The sequence below is a fragment of the Gossypium arboreum genome, chromosome 1, assembly GCF_025698485.1.
Source record: "Gossypium arboreum isolate Shixiya-1 chromosome 1, ASM2569848v2, whole genome shotgun sequence".
NCBI classification, from domain to species: domain Eukaryota; kingdom Viridiplantae; phylum Streptophyta; class Magnoliopsida; order Malvales; family Malvaceae; genus Gossypium; species Gossypium arboreum.
In genome coordinates this window covers 81,067,654-81,092,401 of record NC_069070.1, presented here as the reverse complement: position 1 = coordinate 81,092,401, position 24,748 = coordinate 81,067,654, and the positions used below count along the sequence as shown (strand labels likewise).

The 24,748-nt window shown below is 39.6% G+C and overlaps 2 non-coding genes across 2 annotated transcripts; both read right to left on the bottom strand.

Annotated features, from left to right (window-relative positions):
- Positions 1 to 3,116: 3,116 nt before the first annotated feature.
- On the bottom strand, positions 3,117 to 3,223 carry LOC128282602 (small nucleolar RNA R71). The gene has a single exon (XR_008272928.1). It is a non-coding gene; the product is annotated as a small nucleolar RNA R71 (small nucleolar RNA).
- Positions 3,224 to 6,118: 2,895 nt separating this feature from the next.
- Positions 6,119 to 6,225, bottom strand: LOC128281990 (small nucleolar RNA R71). Its single transcript, XR_008272305.1, has one exon. It is a non-coding gene; the product is annotated as a small nucleolar RNA R71 (small nucleolar RNA).
- Positions 6,226 to 24,748: the final 18,523 nt, after the last annotated feature.

Below are 24,748 nucleotides of genomic sequence, written 5' to 3'. Positions count from 1 at the left end.
ACGTTATGTCGAATCATGACTTCTTGTAACTTAGGTAGCATTGATGCATTGCTAGATGCCACTCATTATTTGTAACATTAGATTCGTTCTAATATTACGCTAACGTTACAAGAACCTATAGGGTCACACCTATGGTTGAAATGAACGAGGTAAAACATAGTTGGTATATTGCTTGGTTGTCACATGAATTAAATTAATTATAGAATTAATTTAATTGGGCAATCAAATTGTTGAACATACTATATGTACAAGGATGTTGTACACATAATCGAACATAATTTTATTGATATATGAATTTAGTTAGTATATAAGTTTAAATAAATATAGTTTATCAAATCTTTATTATAATTAATGTAATTATAATTTTTCGGTTAAACATTATTATATTTATTTGAATGATAATTATTATGTTCGGATTAATTTTAATGAATTAAAATTAGTTATAAATATATACAATTAAGAGGAGTTATGTATAGAAAGGGTAAAACCCCTAAAAAGTATATATAAAAACGAGCCTGAAATATACAAAATGGTCTAGCAACCGTTTAGCAAAATACTCTCTGAAAATAGTTTTCTGGGATTTCTACCGTTCATTGTCAATTGGGTGGACTACGTAGAGGCCGACATTGGTAAAGGTTGCGGCTTGGTTCGATAGTGGTTCAGCATTCTTGTTGCCTAGGCATCGCTGTCTACTCAGATTGAAGTTTCGATAATTTCGAAACCCTTTTTATCACCCCGATTCGTTCCTTACACACAGATCATTGGTTTGGATCGCTGGAATGTTTTAATTGTTTTATTTTTCCACTGCACCTTGGAGGCACCGACGTTCCAACACAATCTACAATTGCCAGAATGTCTTTTACCACAGTATTTTCACTGAGGGTGATCGAATCTGACATTTCCAACACAAGCATTAGAAGTAGCTGGAGCTCTAAAACTCGAATGCGATCTAGCACGATCTCTACTAAAATGCCCCACATTAACTTTTGAACGGCTAAAATCATCTTGGAATTTCTTTGACGTAAACTGAAATGATTTACTTGATGATTGATAAACCGTAATTTATATATATTTTTACCCCATGCTTAACGTATTTATGGATGGTTTCACCTTAGAATTGGTGAATTCGATACTTCTAATCTTTTAATTTCATGTTTTATAATTAGGTGAGCATAGGAGAATAAAAAGAGTGAGAAACGGGCCAAAAACGGAGAAAATAGACCCGCATAGGAAAACAACACGGCCTGGACTTCCTCACACGGGCATGTCACACGACCCTGTCCCTTTGGCATGGTCAAAGCATGATTTGCATGGGTAGATCACACGTCCGTGCCCATTTAACAGCCTTGACCACGGCCTTCAGCAATCGCACACGAGCGTGTCACACTAGCCCAATTTGGAAAAGGCCAATTTTGAGGGCTCTTTAGCATTCCAAAGCCTATTTAAACACCTGAGGAGGCACTTAAATGAAGGGACACACGGAGAAGGAAGCAGGGAACTGCTCAAGGAAAGCTGATTGATCCATCTCAGAAGCCAGATTCATCATTAAGACTGAAGATCTCTCCTCAATTTCCCTTCAGGAGTTTTGGGCTTTTCTTTATGTTTTGTATTCATTATTCTTCTGAGATGTTTATCTTTTTAGTTAAGAACTAAAACCCCTAAATACCTAAGGGGAATGAAACCTAAGACAAATCTTGTTATTATTATCTGAATTGTATGATAATTATTTGACTTGTTCTTAATTCTTGTTTTGATATTCCAGGATATTGATTCAAGTTAAGCTCTTATTTAGAGGAGGAATAGACCCTGTCTAAGAGTACATTTGTCATAATTAAGCGGAGTTGATTGCACGCCTAGAGATAGGGTGACAAGATTTTGTCGGATTAGAGTGAAACCTAATAAGGGGATCCATAGATCGAGTTAATGCAACTCTAGGGAGTTAATGAGAAAGAGATTTCAATTATTCAACCTAGGGTTAGATGCTGTTAGTCTCGAGAGGAATAATAATATAACTTAGGGATTTCTACGGATCAAGACAAATGAATAAATTGTCCGATTCAGAGTCAAATAACAAGTGAAGTCTAGGTGGATTTTCCTTAGGTATTATCTTAATTCAATTGTTTTTTCCAAAGTAATTCCCCAATTCTATTTTCTGTGAATTCTTTGTTTAGTTAATTAGTTAGTTAAAACAAACACCATTATTCCTAGGTTAGATAATAAAAAGATGATCATTACTTGTACTTTTAGTTCCTTTGGGTTCGACAATCCAGTCTTGCTAAAGCTATACTACTGTTCGATAGGTACACTTGCCTTCATCATGATAATAGTTAGTTTCAAGAATGATTCATTATAAATATTTAAAACCTGTCACGAATATCACTATCAAGTTTTTGGCACCATTGCCGGGGAACTAGGATATTAGGAAAACTCTATTTTTATTAGTTTAGCCATTTACTTTATTCGCAATTTAAGTTTTTATTTTATTTTCTTTTCTAATTCTTCATTTATTTTCTTGTGACCGGTTTTTCTAGTTTATGACCAGAAGAAACTCGTCAGGACCACTACTTTTTGACTGTGAGATCGACCGCACAATTCGCAAGAACCGGAGAGAAATAAGGCGAAGGCTAAGATACACACAGGACGAGCAAGAGGATGATACTTCAACCACAACTGAGGAGATGGCTGAAAACCAAGAAAATCCGCTACCTCCTGCGATTGCTGCTGATCTAGTAAATCAGAATCCTGCTCGACGCACTATGTATGATTATGCTAAACCTAATTTAACAGGAACTGAGTCAAGTATAGTTAGAACTACTATTGCTGCAAATAATTTTGAACTGAAACCTAACACAATTCAAATGATACAATAGTTTGTTCAGTTTGATGGTTTACAGGACAAGGATCCCAGTGCTCACTTGGCAAATTTCCTAGAATTTTGCGATACCATTAAAATTAATGGCATTTCTGATGACACCATTAGCCTTTGGTTGTTTCCCTTTTCGTTAAGGAATAAGCCTAAAAAATGGTGGAACTCGTTACCACAAGGGTCAATCACTACTTGGGAACAAATGACCGAAAATTTTTTATTAAAATAATTTTCACCGACTAAAACAACTAAATTACGTAATGGTATCTCTTCTTTTGTGCAGATGGATTTAGAAATACTCTACGATGCATGGGAGAGATACAAGGGCCTTTTGAGAAGGTGCCCTCACTATGGGTTACTGCTTTGGCTACAAGTTCAAACGTTTCATAATGGCCTGAATCCTTCGACTCGGCAGATGAATGATGCATCCACTATAGGAACCATCAATAATAAGACACCTGAAGATGTCTATGAAGTTATAGAGGAGATGTCACTGAATAACTATCAGTGGGAAGTCATGAGGACAAAGCCAACGAAAATAGCCGACGTTTATAAAGTTGATTTGGTCACCATGCTCTCTAATCAGGTAGAACTCTTGAATCAGAAATTTGATGGTTTCCTTAGTTCTTCACATGTTCACCCAGTGATAAGGTGTGATTCAAATGGAGGAGGAGCATGCATAGAATATCAACCCTTCAACCCTAGCATTGAGGAGGAACAAGTCAATATATGGGTAACAATAACTCTAGACCCCAAAATAACCCATATAGTAACACTTATAATGCAGGTTGGAGGAACCATCACAATTTCTCATGGGGCAGTCAAGGAAATCAAAGGCCACAACATCCTCCGAGTTTTCAGCAACCACCTTACCAGCAAGAAAAGAAGCCAAACCTTGAGGAGATGTTAACAAAATTTATCTCAGTGTCAAAAACTCATTTTCAGAATACTGAGACAGCACTCAAAAATCAACAATCATCAATCTAAGGGCTCGAAACTCAGATTGGACAGCTCACCAAATTGATTTCTAAACGACCACAAGGTAGCATGCCAAGCAACACTGAATCTAACCCAAAGGAGCAACTCAACGCGATTTCCTTTCAAGATGAGGAAGGGCTAGTTGCAAAACTAGGGCCAGAAACGGTGGTAAGCAAAGGTAAGGATGAGTTAGGCCACAATGAGCCAAAACCGGTAATTACAGAATATAAACCTCGTGTGCCAGACCCCAAGGCAACAAGGAAAGACCGCTCAGACGAACAATTTGTCAATTCCTTAAACTTTTAAAGAGAGTACATATTAACTTATCGTTTATTGAAGCCTTTCACAGATGCCCAACACAGTCAAGTTTTTAAATGAGCTTCTAGTAAATAAACGAAAGTTAGATGAAGCATCGCATGTGGAGTTGAACGTGGTCTACTCAGCCATTTTACAGAATAAACTTCCCAACAAACTAAAAGATCCAGGGATTTTTACAATTCCTTGTTTAATTGGTAGCTTAGATGTTAATAATGCGTTGGCTGATTTAGGGGCTAGTATCAATGATATGCCTTACAAGTTATTTAAGTAACTAGGTCTAGGGAAACCCGAACAAACTAGGATGAGCATTCAATTGGCTAATAAAACCATTAGATTTCCTAGGGGTATCATTGAAGATGTTCTTGTTAAGATCAATAAATTTATATACCCAGTAGACTTTGTTGTTCTAGACATGGAAGAGGATAGTAACGTTCCTTTAATTTTGGGAAGGCCATTTTTCGCAACTGCTAGAACAATTATTGACATTGGCACAGGTGAACTTACACTTCGTGTCGAAAACGAAACAATCACCCTTCAAGCTCGCAACCCGAAAAATACATCAAAAATTGAAGGTGATTGTACAAATTGTTCTACTAAGACTGATCATACGGTGCAACCTATTTTGTAGGAAATAAGTTCAAATAACACACATGAGCCATGTTCAATCCACAACAAACAATCTACCCATGAAGAACGAAGGCTATGAATCGAGGAGTTAGATGAATGGTCGACATTTAAACCGAGAAAACACGATAAACCAAAACAACGCCAGAACGAGCTCAATGCCTCACCAAATCAACTTAAGGTTGGCGATAAAGTTTCATTAGATGCCGCAGATCCTCACATTGACACTGCTAAACCGAATGAAGAAATTCCTCTCATGGTACTTAGCATTTTCCCATTTGGTACAGTCGAGGTAAGTCTAGGTGGATTTTCCTTAGGTATTGTCTTAATTCAATCATTTTTTCCAAAGTAATTCCCCAATTCTATTTTCTGTGAATTCTTAGTTTAGTTAATTAGTTAGTTCAAACAAACAGTATTATTCCTAGGTTAGATAATAAAAAAACGATCATTACTTGTACTTTTAGTTCCTTTGGGTTCGATAATCCAGTCTTGGTAAAGCTATACTACTGTTGATAGGTACACTTGCCTTTATCGTGATAATAGTTAGTTTCAAGAACAATTCATTATAAATATTTAAAACCTGTCACGAATATCACTATCAAGTTTTTGGCACCGTTGCCAGGGAACTAGGATATTAGGAAAACTCGATTTTTATTACTTTAGCCATTTACTTTATTCGCAATTTAAGTTTTTACTTTCTTTTCTTTTCTAATTCTTCATTTATTTTCTTGTGATAGGTTTTTCTAGTTTATGACCAGAAGAAAGTCGTCAGGACCATTACTTTTTGATGGTGAGATCGACCGCACAATTTGCAGGAACCGGAGAGAAATAAGGCGAAGCCTAAGATACACACAGGACGAGCAAGAGGATGATACTTCAACCACAACCGAGGCGATGGCTAAAAACCAAGAAAATCGGCTACCGCCTGCGATTGCTGCTGATCTAGTAAATCAGAATCCTGCTCCACGCACTATGTATGATTATGCTAAACCTAATTTAACAGGAACTGAGTCAAGTATAGTTAGAACTGCTATTGCTGCAAATAATTTTGAACTGAAACCTAACACAATTCAAATGATACAATAGTTTGTTCAGTTTGATGGTTTACAGGACGAGGATCCCAATGCTCACTTGGCAAATTTCCTAGAATTTTGCGATACCTTTAAAATTAATGGCATTTCTGATGACACAATCAGCCTTTGGTTGTTTCCCTTTTCGTTAAGGAATAAGGCTAAAAAATGGTTGAACTCGTTACCACAAGGGTCAATCACTACTTGGGAACAAATGACCGAAAATTTTTTATTAAAATAATTTTTGCCGGCTAAAACAACTAAATTAAGTAATGATATCTCTTCTTTTGTGCAGATGGATTTAGAAATACTCTACGATGCATGGGAGAGATACAAGGACCTTTTGAGAAGGTGCCCTCACTATGGGTTACCGCTTTGGCTACAGGTTCAAATGTTTCATAATGGCTTGAATCCTTCGACTCAGCAGATGATTGATGCATCCACTATAGGAACCATCAATAATAAGACACCTCAAGATGTCTATGAATTTATAGAGGAGATGTCACTGAATAACTATCAGTGGGAAGTCATGAGGACAAAGCCAACGAAAATAGCTGACGTTTATAAAGTTGATTTGGTCACCATGCTCTCTAATCAGGTAGAACTCTTGAATAAGAAAATTGAAGCTTTCCTTAGTTCTTTACATGTTCACCTAGTGATAAGGTGCGATTCAAATGGAGGAGGAGCATGCACAGAATATCAACCCTTCAACCCTAGCATCGAGGAGGAACAAGTCAATATATGGGTAACAATAACTATAGATGTAACACCCCGAACCCGAGACCATCGCCGGTGTCGGACACGAGGGGTTAGCAAGCCAAGTTCACTTGTTTTGCCCATCCATTGGACATTTCTAGTCAGGCTGGAAAAACTGCGTCACTGTCGCCTTAAAAATCATATCTCGAGTTTCAAAACTCGGAAACTGGTTTCGTAAATTTTCCCTGAATTTAGACTCATATATCCATCCATGGATTTATTTCTAGAATTTTTGGTCGGGCAAATTGGTACAGTTTATTAGTTAAAGTCACCCATGTTACAGGGATCGACTGCTCTGACCTTCGCGCGGTATAACTTGAATATCTCTCTGTACAGGGATTTAATGCTGGTGCCGTTTGTTTCTAATGAAACTAGACTCAAAATGGAATTTTTACATATAAGGTATGTCTCCTAATTATTTCTGGATAATTTATAGTAAATTTTTAAAGTTGCGACAGGGAACCCAGAAACCGTTCTGGCCCTGTCTCACAATAGCTTTAATATCTCTTAACATGTAACTCCTATGACCATTTCGTTTCTTCCATATGAAAATATACTCATCAATGTTCATTTACATAGCTGATTCACTATTTAATACCATTCCTACAAATTTTGGTGATTTTCACATTCACGTTACTGCAGCTGGCAGCATCTGTTTTTGAGGTAGGTCTTACCTATTTTGTAGTCTCCATGAACCAACTAGTCTTGCCTTACATAGGTCCACATATGATCATTTTAACCATGCCAATGGCTGATCATGTGACCAACATTCCCATTTCAATTCATAGTCACATCATGACACCATATATATATATACAAACCGCAAATAGTTTAAGTTGATACTTCACTATTACGAGCCATTTTCGCATGGCCGTACACATATACATCATAACATATTTAAACCAACAAGGGTAGTCCTATACATGCCATTTCAAGTTCAACCAAGAATTTATACCAAAATGGGGCTTGATAGTGTGGATGACTTCGACTTCAACGATCCCGAATCCGATTGCTATCGGCGAAATCTAAGCGAGAGCCAAAGTAGCGGAGTAAGCATTTTTATGCTTAGTAAGTCTCAAGGAATATAATCAACTCTAATTACAGCAATACATTCACATAGTTAAATGCATCATTTCATTAATGCACATTCACATAATCATACTTACTTCACCATCCCAACTCTTATGTTCATACACAAATAACGGCTTCATTAAGGCCGATAACTCGTTCCATCATAGGAGCGGATATTCACACGCTCTTACTCCTAGCGCATAAAGCACACACCGCACTTACCTTGTCATTGGGAAATTTCACAAGTGCATTAGCTGAAATTTTCCAGCAAGCTTATAATTTTCAAATCACATACCTTGAGTTTAACGGATGTCGCTACTCGATCAATCGCCTTGGGACATAGCCCGGTTATGGTAACCCGCACCAAGGCCTACGGGACTTAACCCGGATATCACGATTTGCACAAATGCCTTGGTCTTAGCCGGATAGAATGACTTCATACGAATGCCTTGGTCTTAGCCGGATGTAGCCACTAGCACAATTGCCTTGGTCTTAACCCGGTTATAATTTCCAGCATAATTGTCTTTGGGGCTTAGCAGGATATCATTCAATTTCTCATGCACACATACATCAATAATCATTGGACATACATATTTATTTTCGTTACTAAGGCTCAAACACAATTATAATCACTAACATAATCGCCTTGGGACTTAGCCGGGTATCATTCGAATACTCATACACATAAATCAATAATCGATACATCCATATTTCATTCCACATAATTCAAGTAAGGTCACTTCTTGAGGACTTACCTCGGATGTTGTCGAGCGGCTTTTACTGCTATTCGATTACTTTTTCCTTCCCTTGTCCAATTGTGGCCCTCTTAGCTCTTGAGCTAATTCAAACAAATTCAATTTATCAAAACCTCATTGTGCTAGCTTATGGCGAATATGACAAGGAATTTAAATGGTCATATGGCCACCCTTTAGCTTGAATACACAATGGTCATGCACATTTTATACTACATCAAGCAATTCAATACAATTTATTCGAGCATCAAGGAAAAGCTAAGGCCTTCAATAGGCTACCCAAGGCCGAATATACTTGTCCATGTTTAGGCCAATTATGCACTTAATACCACACAAAAACAGCATGCATTTTACTAGTTAATGCTTTGCATATTGTAGCTCAAAACTTACAATATAGCATCAAGCACTCATATGTGTGCTAGGCCGAATGTGCTTACAATTTCACAATTATACTTCAACATCTTCTTCTTTAAACAAACTTATTCATCACTTCCTTCATAACCAAAACATCATGTGCAAACATATATATACATATATGAGCATGGCGAATTTCAAGGTGTCCATAGCCATCCAAAACACAAATTTTAACTAACATGCAAGAAGCATGAACCATGCTCATGAATGCATCATGGCGAATATGACAATCATGCTCCTTTTCAACTTCAATCATGATAAAACAAAAGAAAGCTCAAAATCTTACTCAAGAGTAGACAATCCATCATTGCATGCATCATCATCAAGCTTCACACTTAGCATGCAATGGCTTTATCACCATAACAACTTTGGCCAAATACCATTTCCATGGCTTAACAAAGATTTGAGCCATGGCTAACATGCACATCAAGTTAGCAACCAAAACATGCATGAAACTCCTAACACAACCTCATACATACCTTAATCTTGATGCAAACTTAGCCAAATCTCCTTCTAGATCTCTTCCAAACCAAGCATGAAGCAAAAATCCTCCTTCTTCCTTAGTTTTGGCTCAAAGAAAGGATGAACAAAATTTTTTTCTTTCCTTCTCTACAACTCACGGCAATGGGGGGGGATTACCACACTCACACACATTTTTTTTTCATTTTTTTATCACCCATACACCTTTGTTTATTATTTCACCCTAATGCACCAACAAAACATGTTTCATGACATGTTTAGCCCATCCTCCTTGTCATGGCCGCCACCACCTATAAAGGGGAACTTGACATGCAAGTCCATTATTTTGCATGCATGCTTTAATTAGTCATCACACATTTCCTATCATACTTTCAAAGTTCATTACTAAGTCCTTTCTTGTGGAATTCACCCTTATAACACTAAATCAATCATCATAAAATGTCATACATGAGCACACACATATTATAGGCATCAAAATAAATTTTTAATTATTTTTATGCCTCGGTTTTTGTGGTCCCGAGACCACCTTCCGACTAGGGTCAATTTTGGGCTGTCACAACTCTCCCCCACTTAAGAAATTTTCGTCCCCGAAAATCTTACCGGTAAATAGGTTTGGATATCGCTCTTTCATAGAGTTCTCGATCTCCCAAGTAGCTTCTTCTATCCGTGCTTGAGCCATAACACTTTTACTAGCGGAACCCGCTTGTTTCACAACTCCTTCACTTCTCGTGATAGGATACGAATCGGTTCTTCCTCATAACTCATATTAGCTTGAATTTCAATTTCGATGGACTAATCACGCGATGGATCGGATCTATAGCGTCGAAGCATCGAAAGCGTGAAAGACATCGTGAACCTTTTCGAGTTCGGGGCAAAATCAAGCGATATGCCTTTGGATCGACTCGCTCGGATATCTCATATGGCCCAACGAACCTCGGGCTCAACTTGCCCTTACGGTACCGAATCGAGTATCTTTTTCCAAAGCGATACCTTGAGAAACACTTTATCACCCACCTAATACTCGATATCCTTACGCTTGGTCGCGTCGACCGACGATCGGAGGCTATCTTGAGACTTTCACGGATTACTTTCACTTTACATTCAGCATCCCTAATCAAATCCACCCGAAAATCTTGCTTTCACCGAGCTCGGTCCAAAACAATGGTGTACGGCATTTACGACCGTACAAGGCCTCGTAAGGTGCCATCTTAATACTTGATTGAAAGTCGTTGTTGTAAGCGAATTCAATCAACGGCAAATACCGTTCCATGAACCACTAAACTCGAGGACGCAACATCTTAACATATCCTCAAGTATCTAAATTATCCGCTCGGATTGACCATCGGTTTGGGAGTGAAAGGCGGTGCTGAAATGCAACTTGGTACCCAAAGCTTCTTGCAACTTTTTCCAAAATCACGAGGTAAATCTCGGATCTCTATCAAACCACGATGGAAATAGGCACCCGTGTAATCTCTGTCGAGAAACGCGTACAATTCAGCTAATTTGTCCATTGAAAAATCCGTACGTACGGGGACAAAGTGGGTCGACTTAGTCAATCGATCTACCACGACCCAAACCGCATCCTTCTTACTTGCTGACAATGGCAGTCCGGATACAAAGTCCATTGTGACTCGATCCCATTTCCACTCGGGTATCGTGATTGGCTGAAGTAATCCTGAAGGCACCTGATGTTCCGCTTTCACTTGTTGGCATATTAAACATCTCGAAACAAAGTCGGAGATGTCTCGCTTCATACCATGCCACCAAAACCGACGTTTCAAATCATTGTACATCTTCGTACTCCCCGGGTGGATTGCCATTCGGCTACAATGGGCTTCATTCAGAATTATCAAAATGAGTTCCGAATTCTTTGGAACACACAGACGACTTTTGAACCTCAAACAATCGTCATCATCGATTTGAAACTCTGAATCCTTGTTCGGAACACACTCGGCCGTTTTGCGACCAACTCGTCGTCGACTTTACGAGCTTCTCGAATTTTGATGTATCAATAGTGGTTTGGCTTTCAATTCAGCTACTAACACACTATCGGATCGAGCAGACAAGTGCACGTTCATCGCTCGTAAAAGCGAATAATGATTTACGACTCAAGGCATCCGCAACCACATTCGCCTTTCCGGGTGATAGTCAATGACCAGCTCGTAATCCTTTAATGGCTTGAGCCAACGTCTTTGTCGCAGATTTAAGTCTCTTTGGATCATCAAATATTTGAGACTTTTGTGATCCGAGTATACATGGCACCTTTCACCAAATAAGTAATGTCGCCAAATCTTTAAAGCGAATCGATGGCGGCCAATTCGAGATCATGAGTCGGATAATTTTTCTCATGTGGCTTTAATTGCCTCGACGCATAGGCCACAACTCGACCTTCTTGCATTAATCGCAACCTAACCCAAGTAGAGAGGCGTCGCTATAGATGACAAACTCTTTCTTGGGACTCGGGTTGCACTAGAATTGGGGCTTCATCAAATAAGTTTTGATTGATCGAAACTTTTTGGCATTTCTCCGTCCATTCGAACTTAACATCCTTTTGGAGTAACCGTCATCGGCGTGGCTATCGTTGAGAAGCCTTTACAAATAAATGCGTAATAACCGCAAGCCCCAAAAGCTCGAACCTCGATAATATTTCTGAGGCTTCCAATTAAGTATGGCTGAAATTTTATTCGATTCGACTCGAATACCGATCAGATACCACATGACCCAAGAAGCTAACCTCTCTTAACCGAACTCACACTTGCTGAACTTAGCATATAATTGCTTATCCCGTAAAATTTGCAAAGCACTAACCGCAGGTGTTCAGCATGTTCGGTCTCATTTCTTGAATAGACCAAGATGTCATCAATGAACACGACTACGAATCGATCCAAATATGGTCTAAAGATCCGATTCATTAAATCCATAAATACCGCGAGGGCATTAGTGAGCCCAAGCGGCATCACTAGGAACTCATAGTGACCATATCTCGTTCAAGGCGGTCTTGGGTGCGTCCGAATCTCGGATTCGCAATTGATAATAGCCCGATCTCAAATCTATTTTCGAGAACACCGAGGCTCCTTTAGTTGATCGAACAAGTCATCGATACGTGGTAGCGGATATTTGTTCTTTATTGTCGCTTTATTAAGTCGACGATAATCGATGCTGCACCGCATGGTTCCATCCTTCTTTTCACGAACAACACTGGCGCACCCAAGGCGAAAAACTCGGGTGAGCAAAACCTCTATCCACCAATTCTTGCAACCGAGCTTCCAACTCCTTTAATTACATTGGTGCCATACGATACGGAGCTATCAAAATTGGAGTGGTACTAGGTACCAATTCGATGCCAAATTCTATTTCGAGCAAGTGGTAAACCCGGCAATTCTTGAGGAAAACATCCGGGTATTCACAAACCACGACGCAGATTGGGTTTCTTTTACGATTCCTTGTCATCGAGCACGTCGCAAAGTGCGCCGCGCACTCTTTTCTTACATATTTTGGGCCAACATTGCTGATATTACGGTGGCAACCCTTTAAGTCCGTAGACTTAACCCGAATTATCTCGTTATTCGCGCACCTCAAATCGATAGTCTTGCTTTTGCAATTTACGACCGCATCGTGCATGGTCAACCCATCCAAACCAAGAATAACGTCGAATTCATCGAGCGGCAAAAGCATCAAGTCCGCCGGAAACAAGAACCTCGGAACACTAGGGACTTTTCTTGCACACTTTGTTGACAAGCACGTAATGACCCAAGGGTTTGACACCGAATTACAAACTCGATAGACTCAATAGGCAAAGTCTTCTTGGATGCTAAGGTTTCACATATATAAGATTGAGTAGAACCGGGGTCAATCAAAGCAATCACATTAGTATTGAAAAGAGTGAAAGCACCGTAATGACATCTGGAGAAAGCATCCTCGCGTGTGCGTATGGCATAAGTCCTCGCAGAGCACGAGCCTCGGATCGATGGTAGCATCTCTAGATCCTCTCGACCGCCATCGACATTGCCCATATTTCTAGGTGGCCTACCTCGGCGATGGTAGCACCCGAGTTTCCACTCGACTCACATACATTCAAGCATCCTCGGGCAATCCTTCCTAAAGTGGTGGCCGATCCACACTTATAGCGGAGGCGATCACGAAACCAACAGCTCCCGAATGCCATTTGCCACAATGTTGACACTCCGCCTCTCTCGCGATCATTTCCACCATGGCGATCGAAGTGACTCGTGTGGTCACGGGGTCGATCGCGTCCTCGTCTAGAAAAGCCCAAAGCGCCTCTAGACCGGTTCACATCATCTCGAAATCTCTTGATTGCTGTTGAAGAGACTTTCCGAGGACCTCTTCGAATTCTCCGGTTCCCACATCAGCTTTTGTTTCTCCTTTCTAAGCTCTTCGACTTTACAAGCTCGCTCAACAAGTACTACGATCTCTCGTATTTCGAGAATGCCAACGAACATCCTTATATCATCATTCAGCCCATCCTCAAGCGTTTACATAATAGCTTGGACGAAATGCATTCTCGCGTATCGGCTAAGCCTCACAAATTTTCGTTCATATTCGGTAACCGACATAGAACCTTGCTTAAGATCAAGAAATTCCCTTCGCTTTTGGTCGATGAATCTCGGTGATATATTTTTTTTTTTTGAACTTGGTTTGAAAGAATTCCCAAGTCACTTGCTCTCTAGGTACCACAGTCGAGTACTCCACCTATAGTAGGTGGAATCACGTAGCAAGGAGATGGTACACTTTAAGCACTCATCGGTGTACAAGATAGCTCATCGAGCACCGGATAGTGTTGTCCAACCAAAATTCAGCTCGTTCGGCATCATCATCATCCGTAGCTTTAAATTCAGTGGCCCCATGTTTTGAATCCTATCGACCGGGGCTTACTTGACCTTATTTGGTCGGGATTCTCGGAGGTATTGTAGGTGCGGGGTTGCATTTGTTGGGAATGGAGGTTGTGGGACAGTAGTGTTAGTTGAATGTATTGATTAAACCATTCGTTCATCACACTATAAAAGGCTTGCCTAGCCTCATCATTCGGATTGCTGGCCATAGGTTGAGAGTCCGTCGGCGCTGTCCCTTCTGCGGGAGCAGGCGCCACACTCTCCACATCATCAGCTATTGCTCGGTTGGGATCAGGATCCATTGCTATAAACAAACTCAAAGTCAAATTGTAAGAAATCACCACACTATCGATTCATCATTTAATGGCATGTATAGCTAGACCCCAAACACCTCACGGTAGTCCTAGAATCGACTAAACCGTGGCTCTGATACCAAAAAAATTTTAACACCCCGAACCCGAGACCATCGCCGGTGTCGAACACGAGGGGTTAGCAAGCCAAGTTCACTTGTTTTGCCCATCCATTGGACATTTCTAGTCAGGCTGGAAAAACTGCGTCACTGTCGCCTTAAAAATCATATCTCGAGTTTCAAAACTCGGAAACTGGTTTCGTAAATTTTCCCTGAATTTAGACTCATATATCCATCCATGGATTTATTTCTAGAATTTTTGGTCGGGCAAATTGGTACAGTTTATTAGTTAAAGTCACCCATGTTACAGGGATCGACTGCTCTGACCTTCGCGCGGTATAACTTGAATATCTCTCTGTACAGGGATTTAATGCTGGTGCCGTTTGTTTCTAAGGAAACTAGACTCAAAATGGAATTTGTAAATATAAGGTATGTCTCCTAATTCTTTCTGGATAATTTATAGTAAATTTTTAAAGTTGCGACAGGGAACCCAGAAACCGTTCTGGCCCTGTCTCACAATAGCTTTAATATCTCTTAACATGTAACTCCTATGACCATTTCGTTTCTTCCATATGAAAATATACTCATCAATGTTCATTTACATAGCTGATTCACTATTTAATACCATTCCTACAAATTTTGGTGATTTTTCACATTCACGTTACTGCAGCTGGCAGCATCTGTTTTTGAGGTAGGTCTTACCTATTTTGTAGTCTCCATGAACCAACTAGTCTTGCCTTACATAGGTCCACATATGATCATTTTAACGATGCCAATGGCTGATCATGTGACCAACATTCCCATTTCCAATTCATAGTCACATCATGACACCATATATATATATACAAACTGCAAATAGTTTAAGTTGATACTTCACTATTACGAGCCATTTTCGCATGGCCGTACACATATACATCATAACATATTTAAACCAACAAGGGTAGTCCTATACATGCCATTTCAAGTTCAACCAAGAATTTATACCAAAATGGGGGCTTGACAGTGTGGATGACTTGACTTCAACGATCCCGAATCCGATTGCTATCGGCGAAATCTAGAAAAGCGAGAGCCAAAGCGGAGTAAGCATTTTTATGCTTAGTAAGTCTCAAGGAATATAATCAACTCTAATTACAGCAATACATTCACATAGTTAAATGCATCATTTCATTAATGCACATTCACATAATCATACTTACTTCACCATCCCAACTCTTATGTTCATACACAAATAACGGCTTCATTAAGGCCGATAACTCGTTCCATCATAGGAGCGGATATTCACACGCTCTTACTCCTAGCGCGCAAAGCACACACCGCACTTACCTTGTCATTGGGAAATTTCACAAGTGCATTAGCTGAAATTTTCCAGCAAGCTTATAATTTTCAAATCACATACCTTTGAGTTTAACCGGATGTCGCTACTCGATCAATCGCCTTGGGACATAGCCGGTTATGGTAACCAACACCAAGGCCTCACGGGACTTAACCCGGATATCACGATTTGCACAAATGCCTTGGTCTTAGCCGGATAGAATGACTTCATACGAATGCCTTGGTCTTAGCCGGATGTAGCCACTAGCACAATTGCCTTGGTCTTAACCCGGTTATAATTTCCAGCATAATTGTCTTTGGGGCTTAGCCTGGATATCATTCAATTTCTCATGCACACATACATCAATAATCATTGGACATACATATTTATTTTCGTTACTAAGGCTCAAACACAATTATAATCACTAACATAATCGCCTTGGGACTTAGCCGGGTATCATTCGAATACTCATACACATAAATCAATAATCGATACATCCATATTTCATTCCACATAATTCAAGTAAGGTCACTTCTTGAGGACTTACCTCGGATGTTGTCGAGCGGCTTTTACGGCTATTCGATTACTTTTTCCTTCCCTTGTCCAATTGTGGCCCTCTTAGCTCTTGAGCTAATTCAAACAAATTCAATTTATCAAAACCTCATTGTGCTAGCTTATGGCGAATATGACAAGGAATTTAAATGGTCATATGGCCACCCTTTAGCTTGAATACACAATGGTCATGCACATTTTATACTACATCAAGCAATTCAATACAATTTATTCGAGCATCAAGGAAAAGCTAAGGCCTTCAATAGGCTACCCAAGGCCGAATATACTTGTCCATGTTTAGGCCAATTATGCACTTAATACCACACAAAAACAGCATGCATTTTACTAGTTAATGCTTTGCATATTGTAGCTCAAAACTTACAATATAGCATCAAGCACTCATATGTGTGCTAGGCCAATGTGCTTACAATTTCACAATTATTCTTCAACATCTTCTTCTTTAAACAAACTTATTCATCACTTCCTTCATAACCAAAACATCATGTGCAAACATATATATACATATATGAGCATGGCGAATTTCAAGGTGTCCATAGCCATCCAAAACACAAATTTTAACTAACATGCAAGAAGCATGAACCATGCTCATGAATGCATCATGGCGAATATGACAATCATGCTCCTTTTCAACTTCAATCATGATAAAACAAAAGAAAGCTCAAAATCTTACTCAAGAGTAGACAATCCATCATTGCATGCATTATCATCAAGCTTCACACTTAGCATGCAATGGCTTTATCACCATAACAACTTTGGCCAAATACCATTTCCATGGCTTAACAAAGATTTGAGCCATGGCTAACATGCACATCAAGTTAGCAACCAAAACATGCATGAAATTCCTAACACAACCTCATACATACCTTAATCTTGATGCAAACTTAGCCAAATCTCCTTCTAGATCTCTTCCAAACCAAGCATGAAGCAAAAATCCTCCTTCTTCCTTAGTTTTGGCTCAAAGAAAGGATGAACAAAATTTTTTTCTTTCCTTCTCTACAACTCACGGCAATGGGGAGGGATTACCACACTCACACACATTTTTTTTTCATTTTTTTATCACCCATACACCTTTGTTTATTATTTCACCCTAATGCACCAACAAAACATGTTTCATGACATGTTTAGCCAATCCTCCTTGTCATGGCCGCCACCACCTATAAAAGGGGAATTTGACATGCAAGTCCATTATTTTGCATGCATGCTTTAATTAGTCATCACACATTTCCTATCATACTTTCAAAGTTCATTACTAAGTCCTTTCTTGTGGAATTCACCCTTATAACACTAAATCAATCATCATAAAATGTCATACATGAGCACACACATATTATAGGCATCAAAATAAATTTTTTAATTATTTTTATGCCTCGGTTTTGTGGTCCCGAGACCACCTTCCGACTAGGGTCAATTTTGGGCTGTCACACTAGATCCCAAAATAACCCATATAGTAACACTTATAATGCAGGTTGGAGGAACCATCACAATTTCTCGTGGGGCGGTCAAGGAAATCAAAGGCCACAACATCCTCTAAGTTTTCAACAACCACCTTACCAGCAAGAAAAGAAGCCGAACCTTGAGGAGATGTTAACAAAATTTATCTCAGTGTCAAAACCTCATTTTCAGAATACTGAGACAGCACTCAAAAATCAACAATCATCAATCCAAAGGCTCGAAACTCAGATTGGATAGCTCACCAAATTGATTTCTAAACGACCACAAAGTAGCATGCCAAGCAACACTGAATCTAACCCAAATGAGCAACTCAACGCGATTTCCTTTCAAGATGTGGAAGGACTAGTTGCAGAACCAAGGCCAGAAACGGTGGTAAGCAAAGGTAAGGATGAGTTAGGCCACAATGAGCCAAAGCTAGTAATTACAGAATATAAACCTCATGTGCCATACCCCAAGGCAACAAGGAAAGATCGCTCAGATGAACAATTTGGTCAATTCCTTAAAATTTTAAAGAAAGTACATATTAACTTATCGTTTGTTGAAGCCTTTTCACAGATGCCCAACACAGTCAAGTTTTTAAAGGAGCTTCTAGTAAATAAACGAAAGTTAGATGAAGCATCGCATGTGGAGCTGAACGTGGTCTGCTCAGCCATTCTACAGAATAAACTGCCCAACAAACTAAAAGATCCAGGGATTTTTACTGTGACAGCCCAAAATTGACCCTAGTCGGAATGTGGTTTCGGGACCACAAAACCGAGGCATAAAAATAATTTAATGTTCATTTTGATGCCTATGATATGTGTTAATTCGTGTGTGACATTTTTGATGATTTGATTTAGGATTATAAATGTGAATTTCACTAAAAAGGACCTAGTAGTAAACTTTGAAAGTAGGAGAGGGAAATGTGTGATGACTAATTAAAGCATGCATGCAATACAATGGTCTTGCATGTCAAATACCCCTCTTTTTACAAGTGATGGCCGGCCATGACAAGGGAGGATGGGCAAAACATGTCATAGACATGTTTTGTTGGTGCATTAGGGAGAAACATTAAACTAAGGTGTATGGGTAATAAAAAAATGAAAAAAAAATGTGTGTGAAGGCTTCTCCCCTCCCCATTGCCGTGAGTTGAAGGGAAAGAAAGACGAAAATTTTGTTCATCCTTTCTTTGAGCCAAAACTAGAGAGAAAATACAAAGAAAAAAAAAATGTGTGTGTTCATCCTTGAACATCTTTTGGCCGAAAATTGAAGGAAAAAGGGAAGAAGGGAGTGAAGCATTCGACTATCCTAGGTCACTATTAAGGTAAGTTTGATGTTTTGCCATGAGATTCATGCATGTTTCTAGTTGATAGCGTGATGCTCCTATTAGCCCATGGTTCAAATCTTTGTTATATCATGGGGATGGTATTTGGCCAAGGTGGATGTTGTGTTAGTGCCATTGCATGCTAAATATAAAGCTTGATAATGATACATGTGATGGGGGATTGAGGACTCTTGGATTTTCTTTTAGCATTTTTGAGTGAGACACTAAGTTCTTTGTTTAACCATGACCAAATTGAAACGGTATGGTGTTGTGGTGTATTCGGCCATGGTAGATCCATGAGTATGATTTATGCATATTGCATGGTAGGTAAGATTTGAGCTTTGGATATGTGTTTATATTTGGATATAAGCAACTTGAGATTGACCCTTGCACCTATATGTACATATGTTTGCATATGATGTATTGGTATGACATATATACCATCTCAAGGTATATATTTGCATATGATGATGTTTCGGTTATGAAATAAATGGTTGATGCGTATTGAGTTACAATATGGAATGCGTTAGTTAGTAAAATGTATGCTGTTTTTTTTTGTGTGGTATTAAGTGTATAATCGGCCTCAACATGGACATGCATATTCGGCCACATGAGGGGAATTGGTGTGCATGCATTCGGTTAGAGGCAAGCATATTGATGCCTATTCTTGGCTTAGAAAATTCGGCTAAGAGGAATATTAACTAATGTGTTGAGTTCGATTCATGATTTCGTACATATGCGACTTTGATGCCTAATGAGTATATATATTGGCTAAGTACCTTGAATTCCTCTTTCGATGCTCAAATGATTAAATCAATTTATTTGTCAAATTAAGCTCAAGAGCAAAGGGGAGCTAAATCCGATAAAGGGAAGGAAAAAGTAGTCGAGTAGCGTCGAAATTGCTCGACAACATCCAAGGTAAGTCTTGAGTAATGACCCTACTTGAATTATATTGAAATCATGCTCCTTGTGTGTGGCTATTGAGCCGAAATTGTAAAGGTTTGATAAATATTTTGTGTTTGAGCCTTAGTAACGAAAATGAAATATGGATGTGTCGTGATTATTGATATATGTGTACATGAGCATTTGAATGATACCGGGCTAAGTCCCGAAGGCATTTATGCTAGTGATTATATCCGGGCTAAGACCAAGGCATTCGTATGCGAAGTTGTTATATCCGGGTTAAGACCAAGGCAATTGTGCAAGTTACTAAATCCGGGTTAAGACCGAAGGCAATTGTGCTTGTGGTTATATCCGGTTAAATCTCAAGGTGCGTGACTGGAAATGAGCTATCTTGCTGTAAAAATTTCAGTTTATACACTTGTGAAAATTCCAGCAATGAGGTATGTTCGTATGTGCTTGAATTAGTTGAGTCCTTACAAGTAAGTATTCGCCAGTTGATAAACGAGCTACGGCCTTTAGCTAAGTTGTTCTTTTGTGTATAAACATAAGGGTCGGTAATGTGAAGTAAGTATGATTATGAGAATGTGTATTAATAAAGTGATTCATTTAGTTATGTAAATGTAATACTTTAGTCAAAGCTGATTTCATTACTTGAGACTTACTAAGCATTAAAATGCTTACCCGTTGCTTTGGCTCTCTTTTATAGATTTTGCTCGTTAGCTATCGGATTCGGGATCATCGAAGTCGAAGTCATCCACACTATCAAAGCCCCATTTTGGTACAATTTTGGTTGAACTTTGAAATGGCATGTATAGGACTACCCCTTTGTTGTAGGTCATGTACCTTTCGGTTTTGTGTAAACTTGAATAGCCATGCGAAAATGGCTTATATCGTTTTAGCATAGTACTATAATCGTTTGTATGTTGATCATTATGAGGTATGGAATTGTTTTGAAACGATTAGCCATTGGAATGGTTAATCATGATCACACTTTGTGCTATGTATACAAAAGGGCCAATTGAATCATGGAAATCATGAAATAGGTAAAGCCTACCTTAAAGGCGAATCTTGACAAGAAGAAGTTATGTGGATGTGAAAATCACTAAAATATTAGGAATTGTATTAAATAGTGAATAAATTATGTAAATGAACCTTGATGAATCTACTTTCATATGGAAGAAACGAAATGGTCATATGAGTTATATGTTAAGAGATATTAAAGTTCTCGTGAAGCAGGGCGAACGGTTTCTAGATCCCTGTTCGACTTTGGAAATTCATTGTAAATTAACCAGAGATAATTATGAGTCTAGTTTCTCTGAAACAAACGGCATCGATATTGAAGCCCTTTACGAGGAGATATCCAATTAAGTAATGCGTGAAGGTCAATGTAGTCGAACCACGGATTAGGGAGACTTTAACTAATAAACTGTACTAATTAGCCCGACCAAAAATTCTAGAAAAAATATGTTGATGGAATTATGAGTCTAGTTTCAGGAAAAATTACGAAACTGATTTTCGAGCTTTAAAACTCAAGATATGATTTTTAAAGGCGACGGACGCTGATAACTAGCTAGTCCGGAAAAGTTTTTTATGGATTGTGAAAACAATTAAGTTAAGTCTGTGTGCACCTTTTGTTCGACTCGAAGCGGACTCTGTGCGGGTGTTACAATTTTATTGGTATCGAGCTACGGTTTAGTCGATTCTAGGACTACCGTAATACGTTTGGATCTAGCTATACATGCCATTATGTGATTAATTGATTGTGTGGTGATTTCGACATTTGAATTTGTGTTTATTTATTGTAATGGATCCCGATCCCAACCGAAGCGATAGTGATGATGTGGAGAGTGTGGCGCTGCTCCCGACAAGGGACGGGCGCCGGACTCTCAACCTATTGCTAGCAATCCGAATGATGAGGCTAGGCAAGCCTTTTATAGCGTGATGAATGATTGGTTCAACCAATACATTCGAACTAATACTACTGTTCCACAACCTCCGTTCCCAACAAAACACACCCTGCACCTACAATGCCTCCAGAATCGACCAAATAAGGTCGAATAAGCCCCGATTGACACGATCCGAAAACATGGGGCTCTGAATTTAAAGCTACGGATAGCGACGATGCCGAGCAAGCTGAATTTTGGTTGGACACCACTATCCGGCACTCGATGAGCTATCTTGTACACCGATGAATGCCTAAAGTGTGCTATCTCCTTGCTACGCGATTCGCTTACTATTGGTGGAGCACTCGACTTCTATTGTGCCCGAGAGCAAGTAACTTGGGAGTTTTTCCAAACCGAGTTTGGAAAAAGTATATCGATCGAGATTTGTTGATCAAAAATGAAGGAATTTCTTGAGCTTAAGCAAGGTTCTATGTCGCCATCGATTCGAGCGAAAATTTGTTAGACTTAGTAGATACGCTCGGGAATGTGTTTCGTCCGAGGTCATGTCATGTGTAAACGCCGAGGATGGGCTGAATGAAGACATAAAATGTTCGTTGGCATTCTTGAAATACGAGAGTTCGTAGTACTTGTCGAGTGAGCTTGTAAAGTCAAGAGCTTAGAAAAGAAAAACAAAAAGTTGATGTGGGAACCGGAGAGTTTCATAAAAGATCCTCGGAAAGTCTCTTCAACATGCATCGAAGAAATTTAGAGATGATGTGGGCGGTCTAGAGGCACTTCGGGCCTTTTAGGCGAGATCGTGATCGACCCCAATGGGTACACGAGGCACTTGATGCGCCAGTGTTGGGAATGAACGTCGAGACGTAACGAGTGTCGACATTGTGGCAAATGGCATTCGAAGTCAGAGGTTCCGTGACCGCTCTGTTACAAGTGCGGATCGGTCGACCACTTTATTAAAGATTGCCCGAGGTTGCTGAATGAATACAAATCGAGTGGGAAACCGGGTGCTACCACCGCCGAGGTAGACCATCCGGAAATACGGGCAATGCTAGTGGTGGTCGAGAGGATCTAGAGATGCTACGACCAGATCCGAGGCTCGCGCTCTGCTAGGACTTATGCTATCGCGCACGCGAGGATGCTTCCTCGCCGGATGTTATTACCCGGTACTTTCACTCTCTTTGATACTAATGTGATTGCTTTGATTGACCCGGTTCTACTCATTCTTATATATGCGAAACCTTAGCATCCAAAGAAGACTTTACCTATTGAGTCTCATCGAGTTCGTAATTCGGTGTCAAATCCCTTGGGTCGTTACGTGCTCGTCGACAAAGTGTGTAAGAAATGTCCCTAGTAATTCGAGGTTCTGTTTTCGGCGGACTTGATCTTTGTTGCTTGACTAATTTGATGTTATCCTCGGTTTGGATTGGTTGACCGTGCATGATGCGGTTGTGAATTGCAAAAGCAAGACTATTGATTTGAGGTGCGCAAATAACGAGATGATTGAATTGAGTCTACGGACTTGAAGGGGTTGCCAACTGTAATATCATCAATGTTGGCCCAGAAATATGTAAGAAAAGGGTGCGAAGCATACCTTGCGTATGTACTTGATGATAAGGAGTTAGAAATAAAACCCGAATCTGTGTTGGTGGTTTGTGAATACCCGGATGTTTTTCCCAAAGAATTATCGGGTTTGCCACCTGTTCGGGAGATAGAGTTTGGTATTGAGCTTGTACCAGGACCACACCGATTTCGATAGCTCCGTATTGTATGGCACCAACGAATTAAAGGAGTTGAAAGCTCGGTTGCAAGAGTTGGTGGATAGAGGTTTTGCTTGCGAGTTTTTCACCTTGGGGTGCACCAGTGTTGTTTGTGAAAAGAAGGACGGAACCATGAGGTTGTGCATCGACTATTGTCACTTAATAAAGTGACAATAAAGAACAAATATCCGTTATCACAGATCGATGATTTGTTCGATCAACTGAAGAACCTCGGTGTTCTCAAAAATAGATTTGAGATCGGGCTATTATCGATTCATGAATTCGAGATTCGGACATACCCAAACCGCCTTGAGCGAGATATGGTCACTACGAGTTCTTAGTGATGCCGTTTGGGCTCACTAATGCCCTGCGGTATTTATGGATTTGATGAATCGGATCTTCGGACCGTATTTGGATCGGTTCCGTAGTTGTGTTCATTGACGACATCTTGGTCTATTCAAGAGATGAGATCGAACATGCGGAGCACCTGAGATTAGTGTTGCAAATTTTACGGGATAAGCAGTTATACTCTAAGTTCAGCAAGTGCGAGTTCTGGTTAAGAGAGGTTAGCTTCTTGGGTCATGTGGTATCTGCATCAGGTATTCAAGTCGACCCGAGCAAAATTTCAGCCATACTTAACGGAAGCCTCAGAAACATTATCGAGGTTCGAGCTTTTGGGACTTGCCGGTTACTACCGACGGTTTGTAAAAGGATTCTCGATGATAGCCACACTCAGTACGAAACTACTTCAGAAAGATGTCAAGTTCGAATGGACGGAAAAGTGTCAGAAAAGTTTCGATCAATTGAAAACTCATTTGACGGAAGCTCCAGTATTAGTGCGGCCCGAATCTGGCAAAGAGTTTGTCATCTATAGTGACGCATCCCTACTTGGGTTAGGTTGCGTATTGATGCAAGAAGGTCAAGTTGTGGCCTATGCGTCGAGACAATTAAAGTCACAT